Source organism: Diceros bicornis, chromosome 10, assembly GCF_020826845.1.
Source record: "Diceros bicornis minor isolate mBicDic1 chromosome 10, mDicBic1.mat.cur, whole genome shotgun sequence".
NCBI classification, from domain to species: domain Eukaryota; kingdom Metazoa; phylum Chordata; class Mammalia; order Perissodactyla; family Rhinocerotidae; genus Diceros; species Diceros bicornis.
Window position 1 is genome coordinate 26376915 of NC_080749.1, and position 13169 is coordinate 26390083.

Below are 13169 nucleotides of genomic sequence, written 5' to 3' on the forward strand. Positions count from 1 at the left end.
CTTGAGATGGAATCTACTTCTGGTGAAGATGCTGTGGAATTGTTGAAATGACAACAAAGGATTTAGAAAACTTGGTTCATAAAGCCGAGGCAGAGTTTGAGAGGATTGATTCCAATTTTGAAAGAAGTTCTACTGTGGGTAAAATGTTATCAAACAGCATCAAACGCTACAGAGAAATTGTTCATGAAGGGAAGAATCAACTGATGTGGCAAACTTCATTGTCCTATTTTAAGAAATTGCCACAGCCACCTCAATCTTCAGCAACCACCATCCTGATCAGTCAGCAGCATCAACATCAAATGATTACAGAAAAATGATTACAACTTGCTGAAGGCTCAGATGATGGTTACCACTTTTTAGCAATAAAGTATTTTTTAATTAAGGTATGTACATTGTTTTTTTAATACATAATGCTATTGCACACTTAATAGACTACACCATGGTATAAACATACTTTCATATGCAAAAAATTTTTGTGACTTCCTTTATTGTGATATTTGCCTTATTGTGGTGGTATGGGACTGAACCTGCAGTATCTCTGAGGTATGCCTGCATAGCGAATTAATTTCAAAGGCGTTAGACAAGCTGAGATTACAATCAAGAAAGGTGAAGCAACATCCAAATTTGTAACTACAGGACATCCAAATTTGTAACCCTGAAGGTTGGAGGGACAAATAGACAAAGCAGTATTGCTCAAACCAAGAAGCTGAGGCCTCAGGCAAAAGCTAGAACCTTGATGGCATTTTTGGTCAGGCTGCTCTATGAAGGAATGGTTATCTGTTGGATGGAGCCAAGGAGAAAATGCAGCCACTGATGGAGTGGCCACCTGATAAACGAGAGGAGGAGAAATACCCTGGCTTCTCTCTTCCCCTTGCCCTCCTATCTTCCTTCTGTCCTCTCATGTGCCTCCTCATTGGCCAACTCTAACCAGAAGGCAGTTGGCAAGTTAATTTCTTTGTCTATTTTTGCATTAGGTTGTTAGCTTTATAGAAGTAGTTTTGCTCACTACTTTGTCCTGTAGGATTAAGACAGTGACTGATACATAGCACTCAGAAAGTACTTCTTGAAAGAATAAATAGGAACACAATTTTCTACAGAATTTCATAATCTCTCTCATTCTTTGACAAAGAAGATAGACCAAAATAATGAAGACATAATCAGAAAGTTTGCATAAACAGAAACAAATCAAACATTGCAGTCTATGAATACATAATATACTATGCTTTCAAATATCCATAAAACACATAAAAACTGATCAAATAATTACTCACAAAGGAAACACATTTACTTTCCAAAATATAGAACTGTTTAAGGCACGGTTTCTGATTTAATTATTAATTAAATTAAGAATTAGAATGTTTTAAAAGTTCAATTCAATTTAAAAGGTTTAAAAATATGTATATTACAGAAAACAAATCTATGATTACAGACAATTCAAAAATAATAAAAACAAGAACAGTAGTTTATGGTATGTGGTCAAAATTATATTCAGAGACAAACATATAGCCTAAATAATGTCATAATAAACAAATAAAGAGGGCCACCTGGCGGCACAGCAGTTAAGTGCGCGTGCTCCACTTTGGCAGCCTGGGATTCGCAGGTTCAGATCCGGTCACACACTGACACACGGCTTGTCAGGCCATGCTGTGGTGGCATCCCATATAAAGTGGAGGAAGATGGGCACGGATGTTAGTCTAGGGCCAGTCTTCCTCAGCAAAAAAGAGGAGGATTGGCGTCAGATGTTACTTCAGGGCTGATCTTCCTCACAAAAAAAATAAATAAATGAAGGTAAGAAATGGGCTAAGTTTAACCCATTCAAGAAAATAGAAACAACAAATCAAACCTAGAAAAAGTGAGAGGAATAAAATAATAAAGGCAAACACAAAAATCTATGAAAAAGGAAAAATAAAACCATGGAATTGCTATCTAAAAGTATTAAAATATACACAGAGAAATTTTATTTAAAAGAAAAATAACAAATGATGGAATGAGAAAGTACTTATGCCTACATGTGGGAAAAGAGAGAAAATCTCATTTTTATAAATGCTATGCACAAAAATTATTTACTAAGGTAAAGTGTCAAATTAAGTCTAATAATAATATATAATTTAAATATATCACTATCCACGAGAAAAGTATAAAGAATTAGCTAATTACTTCCAAATTGGCCACAGACCTTTAGCTACAGGCCTTAAGCTGTGGATACTGGTAGCCAAGTATGAAGAGAAGTACCTTAATTTTAAGACTGTGGGGTTTGGAAGCATAGGAAGACATAAATACACAAGACTGTTAGAAATATAGGAAGACTCAGATACACAAAAACAAATCAGTAATAAGTATATAGATCAGTAATAAGTATATTACAGAAAATTATACATGTTAATATTATATTATTAATATTATATTATTATAGAAAATCAGTAACAAATATGTAGAAAATTTGGCCTTGGGTAACAATATTCCTCACGTCTCTCTAACATAAATGATCTACTTCAAGAAAGACTACAGAAATATATATATATAAATATGTAAATATTTATAAATATATATGCATATAGCAAACTCAGTGTGACAATTTTAATTATCTGAGATTATTGCTTACACAGGTTTGCATAAGACATTTTATACTTAATGAGCCAGTTTCATTTTAAAAAATTAAGTTTTTTTTTTTACTGGAGTACTGGATCCTCTGATACTGCTCTCACTAAACAGGAAACACATTATTGTGTGGTAGCAAAAACAAAACATTGCATATTCAATATTTTTTTTTCATTTCAAATAAAAGAAATACATTAGTTTGTCTTTTAAAACATGATTGAGGGGCTGGCTCGGTGGCACAGCAGTTAAGTGTGCATGCTCCACTGCCTGCGGCCTGGGGTCCGCGGGTTCAGATCCTGGGCATGCACCAAGGCACTGCTTGCTGAGCCATGCTGTGGCAGCGTCCCATATAAGGTAGAGGAGGATGGGCATGGATGTGGGCCCAGGGCCAGTCTTCCTCAAGAAAAAAGGGGAGGATTGGCATCGGATGTTAGCTCAGGGCTAGTCCTCCTCACAGAAAAAAAAAAAAAAAAGATTAAAAACCAAAATGTATCTTCATTTAGTTTTTGAATGAATATAAATACTACTTAGTATTTTCACAACATTCATGGATGTATTAGGATTTCAGGAGTTATATAAATGACCTCAAAGAGTGTTCCTATTGGAACATAAAGGAGGAAGAGTAAATTGACTGATTTTAGTTTGCTAGAATACAAATAGAACATATTTTCCATTCATTCATTTGCCTCCCAGTTTTTAAAAAAGGTGTTTAAGGGCCGGCCTGGTGGCGCAGCGGTTAAGCACGCATGCTCCACTGCAGTGGCCCAGGGTTCGCAGGTTCAGATACCGGGTGCGCACCGATGCCCTGCTTGTCAAGCCATGCTGTGGCGGTGTCCCATATAAAATAGAGGAAGATGGGCATGCCTGTTAGCCCAGGGCCAATCTTCCTCAGCAAAAAGTGGAGGATTGGCATTGGACGTTAGCCTAGGGCTAATCTTCCTCACACACACACAAAAAAAAGGTATTTAAAGCTACATCTTCATTATTAATGTAGTATTTAAGTTTACTGAAATAAAACACTTTTGGTAGAGTATGAAAAATATGCTAAAGAAATAGACTTAGATGTATAGATGTCCACATGTGTATTTTTGTTTTTTCTACTAGGTGTATATCTGCCTATTTTTCTCTCTAGCTGAATAAGTAGGAAAAGATAGACTGGCAATTTGAAGTAGGCTGAATTGTTCTAGACAAAGTAGAAAATATAGCAAACATCAGCAGAATTGATGTTTCTGGTCATTCAAATTCGCCCAGGTTGCAAAATGATAGATTTATGAAGCACTCTAGGAAAAAGTGATTCATCTCTTGTTTTCTAGTAAATGAAGCCTCTGATTATATTTACACATAATAATGAGATGGCAGTGAGGCATGATGTGAAGTGGATAGTACATTTATTCACCAGGATACGATGGAAGTGGAAACAGAGGGGAGAAACTTGGAGAGAAATGGAAAACAGGAAAAAGGGTGGGAGTAAGTCGGAGACTGTATTTAACTTCATTAGCAACTTCATTTTATGTTAGCAAACTTTGAAACAACGCAACTGTCCTCAAAATTAAATATTAATCAAAGATCACATACTCTCATAGCTAGAGATAGAATTACTGATAAACTGTTGTTATGCCATTGACACAAAGCAGTTCAACTTTAGCTTTATATAATTCTTAATTTTTTGTCTGAATTAGTTTCAAATTAAGCAACATTAAATTATTTGAGGCCTGAGATATTGTTTCTTTGTCAAAGAATATTAATACCCTGAATTTAATACATAAACTAGACTCTCCACTGTGATACTGAGTTTTGGCTGCATATAGTTGTGGGTTCATTTGAGAATGATAGGCTTTTATGTGAGATTAAAGTGACAGGAGTTCCTGCCATTGCATCTCGACTACGCGAGAAGTAAATCTGTTTATCATATACGTTGGGGAACTTTCATTCAGATTCAATTTGTTGACAGCAATTTAGAGTTTTTTAGCAGCATACTCCTTAGCTCAGGGTTACAGGTCATGGTTTAATTTGGAGGGTTAATAACACACACAATTTTAACATACAAAAAGGGAAACATACTAGTGATATATGCCATTATTACATAATATTACTCTATATGATAACTTTTGAAATTTTTCAAAGTGTAAACAGATATGTTTTCTGTTTATTTTATGAAGTATACATATCTAGAAATCATAACTATTTCTCCTTATCTTTGTAGGTAAGATAGTATAGTTAGAAAGGTTTAGAAATACGACAAATTTTTAAAAATATGAAAGAGAATAATAAATCAGATAGGGTATTTTGGCTTAAGTAGGTGAAAGCATATTGATTCTTTGCCAGATTTTGTAAATAATTTTTAGACTGTCATCTGAATGGACTTTTTGTTGTTGTTGTTGCAATTTCTAATATTTATTTTCTTTATATTTCAGTTATATATCCAGAACAGCCAGACAAAAATTTCTTCACCCACAACTACAAGCATAAATGACAGAATTTACTAATTCAGACATGATTTTTATTAGAAAAATGTTTTATGTAATATTAGGGTACTATCTTGACTCTCTTCATTAATTAAAAGAGAGATATCTCACTTCCTTATTGCCACTTTTAGACACATTCAATGTCCACAAACTCACAACTTTTCCTGCTGTGGCAGAGTTTATACACATGGCAAACAGGAACAGAAAAATATCTAGCAATAGAAATGAATGCATTTGACAAAATTTGTATAGTCAATGTTTAGGGCCACTAAGCTGTATGGACTAAATTTTGAGTAACACAAGGCTTTAGTGATTATTAGTACTTTGGCTCTGACCTGAAAAAGTGACTCGCCTAAGCTAGAATCACGTGGATCAATACAGGGTACAGAAGAACAGCTTATGACTTAGGGCAGTGGAAGAGGACAAATACCCAAATCAGGACCACGAGTGATATCCTTTGTCTACAAGCTAAGATATTCATTCTAGTCAGTATTGAAATTTAATGCTAGAATTATCTTAAAGATGTGTTTTATTTGTGAATGATAATTGTATATAAATATATACGTATAAAGGAAGACTGTATGGATATAAATGTGACTGTTACCAAATTAATAAGTAATTTATTCCTCAGTGTGGGTTTATTGCTAATCTACTTTTACTTTTTTTTTATTCAAGTCAAAAAGAAAAATATATACTCCAAAGCTACTGAAAAGGTGATATAACTGAACTGGTACCACCTCAGTGTCTAAGTGCTTACTCAATATATCAAAGCTCAGGCTGGGACGGAAAGGAAAACATCAGAATGGCGTTCAAACAAGGACAACTCCCTGGCAGGAAGTTCTGCAGCTATCTGTGGTGTCTACACATACTGTGGTAAGCATATTTAAATATCCCTTCCATTTGGTGTAGAGGAAGAAAAGACTAGGGTGATTTAATGAAAGAAGATAAAGTTTCGTATAGAACCAAATACACAAGCATATAAATATATAGTATATTCTTTAAATGTGTTTGCTTAGCAAATGAAGAAAGGTAAAAGCATTAAACTGCAATATCTAGGCTTTTATATCACACATTTTTAGAAGTCCTATTGCAATAAATACCTTCAAAAATGGACAGCTGAGTGAAAAAAGCATGTAATTTAATTGATATTAAGATGATTATTTGCAAAGTTGTTACATTAGATGAGGGATGCTAAAATGTAGGCTACTCATAACTTAAATCACTTTTATTTTTAATTATAAAACAAGATATAAAATATATGAAAGTTTCATTACTAGCATTTATTGGAAATGTGATAACTTAAGCCACAATAGAGATATTCTGGAGATTTGTTTTACATAAGGAAGCACATAGTTGGTACAATTCACACTATACAAAACTTATCTTATATTCATGCTTTAAAAATTTTTTAAATACATGTTTTCTTAGCCCTTTTACAAAATAACTATTTCTATCCTTTCTGTCAGAATAGGTTCTTCATTTCTTGCTTGTCTAAAATTTTAAAATCATATTAACATATTTAAAGAAGATATGCTGCTATATACATATATAAATTCTATTCGTACAAATTATAATTTTCAGGAGTGATTTCCTTAGTGAAAAAACGTTGTGAAATAAATTTCTTTAAAATGTTTTAAGAACCATAAAGATTTTAAATACTCAAAAGTAAAACATACCTAAATGTGTCACAGCATTAGAAATCATACCTTTTTCTTCAGCATTATAACAATTTCTTTTAACTAATTATTTCAGGGCTTGAGGAATTTGCTAGTTGTAGATAGGGAGCTTTTCCTCTTTCAAGCCTCCAAGATACCTTTTAATACCTTGCAAAATAAATAATGCAGATTTGTCTGAAGAAGAATGTCCTAAGTCTTTTAGAAAGGTCTATTTGAGCAGAGTCTTTATAGACCCTTTTTAGGTGATGGTTATTTTTCTTTAAATGTCTACCATTTATTTCATTCCTCTGCACCGTTCAGTTGTCAACTTTCACATCAGTAAGAGCCAATCCATTATCCCTTCACTTATTCTGTCACCTTCATACCCCCACACAAGTATCTGACCTGTAGGGGTAGTTTTAAAATATATTTAGCCATCTTACTAAACTGGGATACATTAAGAGATAAAGATTTAATAGCTTCAAGAAGCCAAATCAATTGTCTATTACTTGGGTAGAGTACTTAGAGTGTCTATTTAGAATCGAAGAACAAAGAAGGTAACCTTTTTAATTTAATACACATTCTCTGCCTTTTCATGAGTTCTCTGTTGAGTTTTACAGTCACACTGTGATCAAACCCTTCTTTAATAGAATTGTTTGCATGATCTACTCGATCAATATTTAAACTTGTTTTGACGCTATTAATAGAAAAAAACCTTTCCATCCTCTCCCAAAAATATGAACACATGTATTTAATTTACAGTTTGGTTGGTAATGATGAGATGCATTGCATTTTGGGAAGAACAGTCTTAACAGGTGCATGGGGCAATAGGAGGGCATCTGCAAGTAGACAACAGATGGACACGGCAGTGGGAGAGGATCACCAGGTAATCAGCAGATGGACACAGTAGAAGAAAGGCAATTCCGTGTGAGCAGTGAGTGGCTAGACCAGCAGTAAAACTTTGCCACTTGGCATATGGTAGGATGCTCATTGCATTAGCTGGAATTTGTACTACGACATTTTGGGCCAAGTCGGGAAGAAAGACTTCTAAAATCTGCATATGACATTTGGTTCAAAATTCAGCAATATTTTCACAGACAGTATTGCAAATTCTGCCTGAACGAGTTGTGTTACTCTTGTTTTGGGTTCACAAAAGACTTTGGCGCTTCATACTCACACAATAATTTTGAAATGGTTCAGGATCTATTCAATTCACCATTAAACAGAAAGCCAAAGTGAATCTTTTAAAGTAGTACTGTGTCTCGTGTTGCACGTATCTAACGGAAGAGTTGACTCATTCATTCATTATAAAAGCTTGATGAAAATGTCAATACTTTATTAGAAACACCACAAGCAACTTAATCTTTCTGTAACACTATTCTGATTATTTCATTCCCCAGCTTAAAAATCTTTTTTTTTATTGCACAAATCAAAAATGTCCAAATTATATAGCCCAAATTTAAGATCCTCCACAATCTGGTGCCAAAGCATCTTAAAGTCTTATAGCCTGTAACTGCTTTGTACAAGCTCTATACTTGTTGCTTTTTCCCAAATATGAAAAACATGTTTGTCTCTTCAGCCAGGCAGGACTCACCGTCCATTTCTGTCCAATCTTAACTATTCTCCAAAACCCAGTTCAAATATTTTAAATGAATATATCTTGATTTTCCCAATTCTCATCACAACATCTTCAAATTTTCTTAATGACACATATTGCAATTTTTAAAAAATGCAATTTAAAAAAAATTTTTAAATGTCTCATATTTCTGTTACTAAACTGAATTCCTTCAAGAATTTCTAATCCAGCAGTGTCTTAAGCATAGTATGCATTCAATGAATATTTGATAAATACATTTCAGAATATATATTCTGAGTATATATTCAGAGAAAATGAGTTCTTAAAATTAAAGTACCATTTAATATTTTTATATCTAACCGATAAATTAATCTAACACAATACTAGTAGAAGTCTTTTAGCTACTTCCTTGAGACTTTTCTTTTATATGTACTTTTTTGTAAGTAGTTCTTATAAAATGTTGGAGAGTACGTAAAACATTTTTTTACTTAAATGTTGAAAAAAATTTCCCCCAATTATAATTTATTAAAATGTATATTCTATAAATAAATGTTTTCTAAATAAAGATAAATTTGGCATAAATTCTTTTCAATTTATGATAAACTCCAAGTAAGTGAAATTTAATTGCTAGGACTTTTTGAACTCAATTTGATTTGCCCCTCCATATCATACTTCTACCTCAGCCAACCTTCAGTCCTTATCTTGACACAAGCTCAAGGGAGAGTACTCTTCTGCATATAATGATCAGCATATCTGTAAAGATTTTGTACTTCAATAAATTACATGTGTAAATAAATTATATGTGGAAAAACCCACATAATCTCCTGCTATTTAAAAATATAGTAGCTAGCTCTCTTATTAGTCTTAACAAATTCAAATAATCATTATTTTGAGTTGGATGAACATAAAACTACTGATTCTTATTTTTCTAATCTTTTCTCCTTGTGTTTTTCAAACAGCTGCAACAAATCTACTCTACAGATGTATCTCAAAATTAGAGATTATTCAGTCATTTTGATGGTTCTAGATTCTCCAATAAATGTAGATACACGGAAATAATTTTCCTAAATTAAAAGTTCAAGGAGTTACTTGTATCTATCAATATTTGGGTCTTCCCTTTCAGACAACTAAAGAGAGACACACAAACCACATAATAGCACAACTTATGCCTGTGATCTGAAATCTTATATTTATCATAAATTATACAGTTGAAACAAACACAAGAATTAAGCTTTCATATATAAATGTTAGCTAATTTCTTCTGGAATATCCTTCAATTTAAGGGGTTAAATAAACCTATTTTGTTTTACATATTCCTCAAGACACTTTTGAATGTTCAATCGATCTTGGTGATACTAGCTAATCAGAAACTAGCCATTAATTTCAGATAGTGAGTTTCCAATTTGCATTTTCATGAAATATTTTATTTGAAAAAAAGACTAGAACTCTACCATTTAACCCATCCTCTGTTCTTGACCTTTTTTTCCCCTCTCAAAGTCTGCCATATTAGTTTTCTTCAGGAAACCATTACAGATTTAACCATTCTTAAGATCTCCTTACTTAAGAAAGATCTTCAAGATGAAGAAAAAAACTATCCTTATTTTTCTGTTGATCATCAATTTAAGAAAAAGTGAATCCTCACTATGACTGAAGGGGAGGATATAATTCACTATGTGAAAATACCAGGTTATTTCTCTCAATCTCTGTTAAAAATTTAGTTTAAGTCAACATCACTAATTATCAGGGAAATGCAAATCAAAACAACACTAAGATATCACCTCATACCCGTTAGAATGGTATAATCACCAAGACAAAAAACAACAAATGTTGGAGAGGATGTGGAGAAATGGGAACCCTCATACACAGCTGGTGGGAATGCAAATTGATGCAGCCTCTATGGAAAACGGTATGGAGATTCCTCAAAGAATTAAAAATAGAAACACCCTATGATCCAGCTATCCCACTACTGGGAATCTATCCAACGAACTTGAAATCAACAATCCAAAGAGGCTCATGCACCCCTATGTTCACTGCAGCATTATTCACTATAGCCAAGAAGTGGAAGCAACCCAAGTGTCCCTCGACTGATGATTGGATCAAGAAGATGTTGTATACATATATACAATGGAATACTACTCAGCCATAAAAAAGACAAAATCATCCCATTTGCAACAACAGGGATGGGCCTGGAGGGTATTATGTTAAGCAAAATGAGCCAGAAAGAGCAAGACAAACACTGTATGATGTCACTCATATGTGGAATATAAACCAACACATGGACAGAGAAAACTGTATTGTGGTTACCAGGGGCAATGGGGGTAGGAGATGGGCACAAGGAGTGAAAGGAGACATATATATGGTGTTGGACAAACAAAAACGTACAACCCAAAATTTCACAATGTTATAAACTATTAAAACATCAAAAAGAATAATGCAGTTTAACTCAACTTTTGATATCCCAATACAACACACATTCAGTTGATTCACCTTTTAATTCAATTGAAAATACTGCATCATGAAGATGACAGGATAGAGAACGAACTGATGTGCTTTAATGTCACAGAAGAGTTGGTGACTTTCTTGTTGATGTGTGATTACAAATTTGTCTGAACTTTCATAAAAATAAAATGTCTAGCTGCTAAAAATAGTAGGCAACAGAGCTTCAACTGCTGTTGTTTCTCTTAGTCATTGATAAAACATATAACAAAATGCTAGAATTGGAAGAAATTTAGGATTTCATGTAGTCCAACTTCTTTATTTAAAATTAACATTCAGTGGTTTTCACAAAATCACACAGCTTGATAGTAGCAACAAGGAAAATAAAAACCACAAAATAAAAATAAAAACCATATGAGGGCCAGGTGGGTGGCATAGTGGTTAAGTGGGTGCGCTCTGCTGTGGCGGCCCTGGGGTTCAGATCCCAAGGGTGCACCAATGCACCGCTTGTCAGGCCATGCTGTGGCAGCGTCCCATATAAAGTGGAGGAAGATGGGCATGGATGTTAGCCCAGGGCCAGTCTTCCTCAGCAAAAAAAAAGGAGGACTGGCAGATGTTAGCTCAGGACTGATCTTCCTCACAAAAAATAAAAAAAGAAAAGAAAAATCATATATAATTTATATACGCAATAAAAATGAGGATTTAAACTAGACATAGAAACTTCTCATACTAAGAAGCCACACTGAAATGGTTAAATTTCTCAGTTTAATGGATAACAAATTTTTCTAATTTTTAAAAGTATTATGGTATTGTTTAGACACTTTAAATGAATTTTCCTATCCATCAATTCCTATGTATAAACTTCATTTAATACAAGTACGAAATGATTAGAAAATGCAAGACTATATTTAGCAAAGAAAAATATCCTCTTGTCAAAACAGAGCATCATACATACAACAAGATAACAATGTAATTTTAATAACAACTCTAGAAATGTTTTATGTCAACACTGGTATAAAAAGCTTCACTACAATGCAGCTAATCTAAATGTTTATACTTCACCATGCCATTAAATATGGGTTTTTGTCTCTTTATAGATTCTTTAGTTTGCTACTAAATCATTAGGACTTCAAGTTTTTATAAAATTCAGGTTTTTGCAGCTGGCAAAATGTAAGATTAAAATGATTACTTTGGGATATTTAATGTAATCTAAAATTAAGTGGGAAAGTCAGTTAATCAAAGCACAATTATAGAATGTCTCAAGCTACTCATCAAGGTCTCTTGTTTATAGTGTACATATCTGTGATTAATTTGTGAGCGTCTGAGATGTGGGAATTTACAAATGGTTTTGGAGACAAGACCTGCCTGGAAATGTGCTATGCTCCTTGAAGGGGGAAAACAATACAAAACAAAGAGTGCAAAGCCCTGAAAAGTAAATTGCAGAAGAGGAGGATGCATAAAGAGGATAAGCATTTATCAAACATGTTATACTACAGAGGGGAAAAGTTCCTTGTTGGCAGAGAAGTTCCTTGGCTTTTTTGCACTACACCATACATCATGCCAGAAGAGAAAATATCACAGATAAATATTGCATTGTATAATATAGTATTCTGAACACAAATAAGGAAGAGATTTTAAATGTCAATGCATAATGGCTATCTCACATTTGGCTTGTACTCTAATTTGGGTTGCTCATTTTACATTTGAGAATGATACCCAGGTTATAAGTTACTGAAATGATGATACCCTACCACAGCTGTGATTTCTTATAAAACATATAATTCGGACCTTAAGTTCTAAACTAGAAAATTGTAAATATCATTTTAGAAAGTTATTGTGTAAGAATAGGTCAATCTTATTGACAATGACTTCAATTGAAATACACAATTATTTAAAGTACAGTTGCATGGTATTAAAAATACTGCTATGTAGAGATTTTTTTTTCCTCTAAAGCTTAGCAAAATAACATATTTCAGCTACGATTAATTCATCTTTATTTGCTGGAAAATAAATTATTTTTTTTCAAGTAATATAAAGAAATGTTATGCTGATCTTAAAGAAGATTGTATACAAAGTACTTGGTAATATAATTAGCGTTATTATATAGTTGCTAAATTATGTTGTTGATTTACTCTCCCAGACCCTAATAATATCAAATGGTATCATTTAGGAACCACAAACCAAAATAAACATTAAGACCAACCCCCATGCCCCTCAAAAACCAAAACAAAACTCTCCAAATAGAAGCAAAGGTTATATAAAAGACATTTACAAGCTAAATTAAAACATATTTAATTTCACATAGACCATTTCCTTTGAGTGAACACTGTCTCTAATCAAGACAGAAAATTTACTCATAAATACTACTACCTAATTTTCAGATATTAACATTGAAAAAAAGATAAGTGAAAGAATATTTAAGAATAAGACTAAAATTCA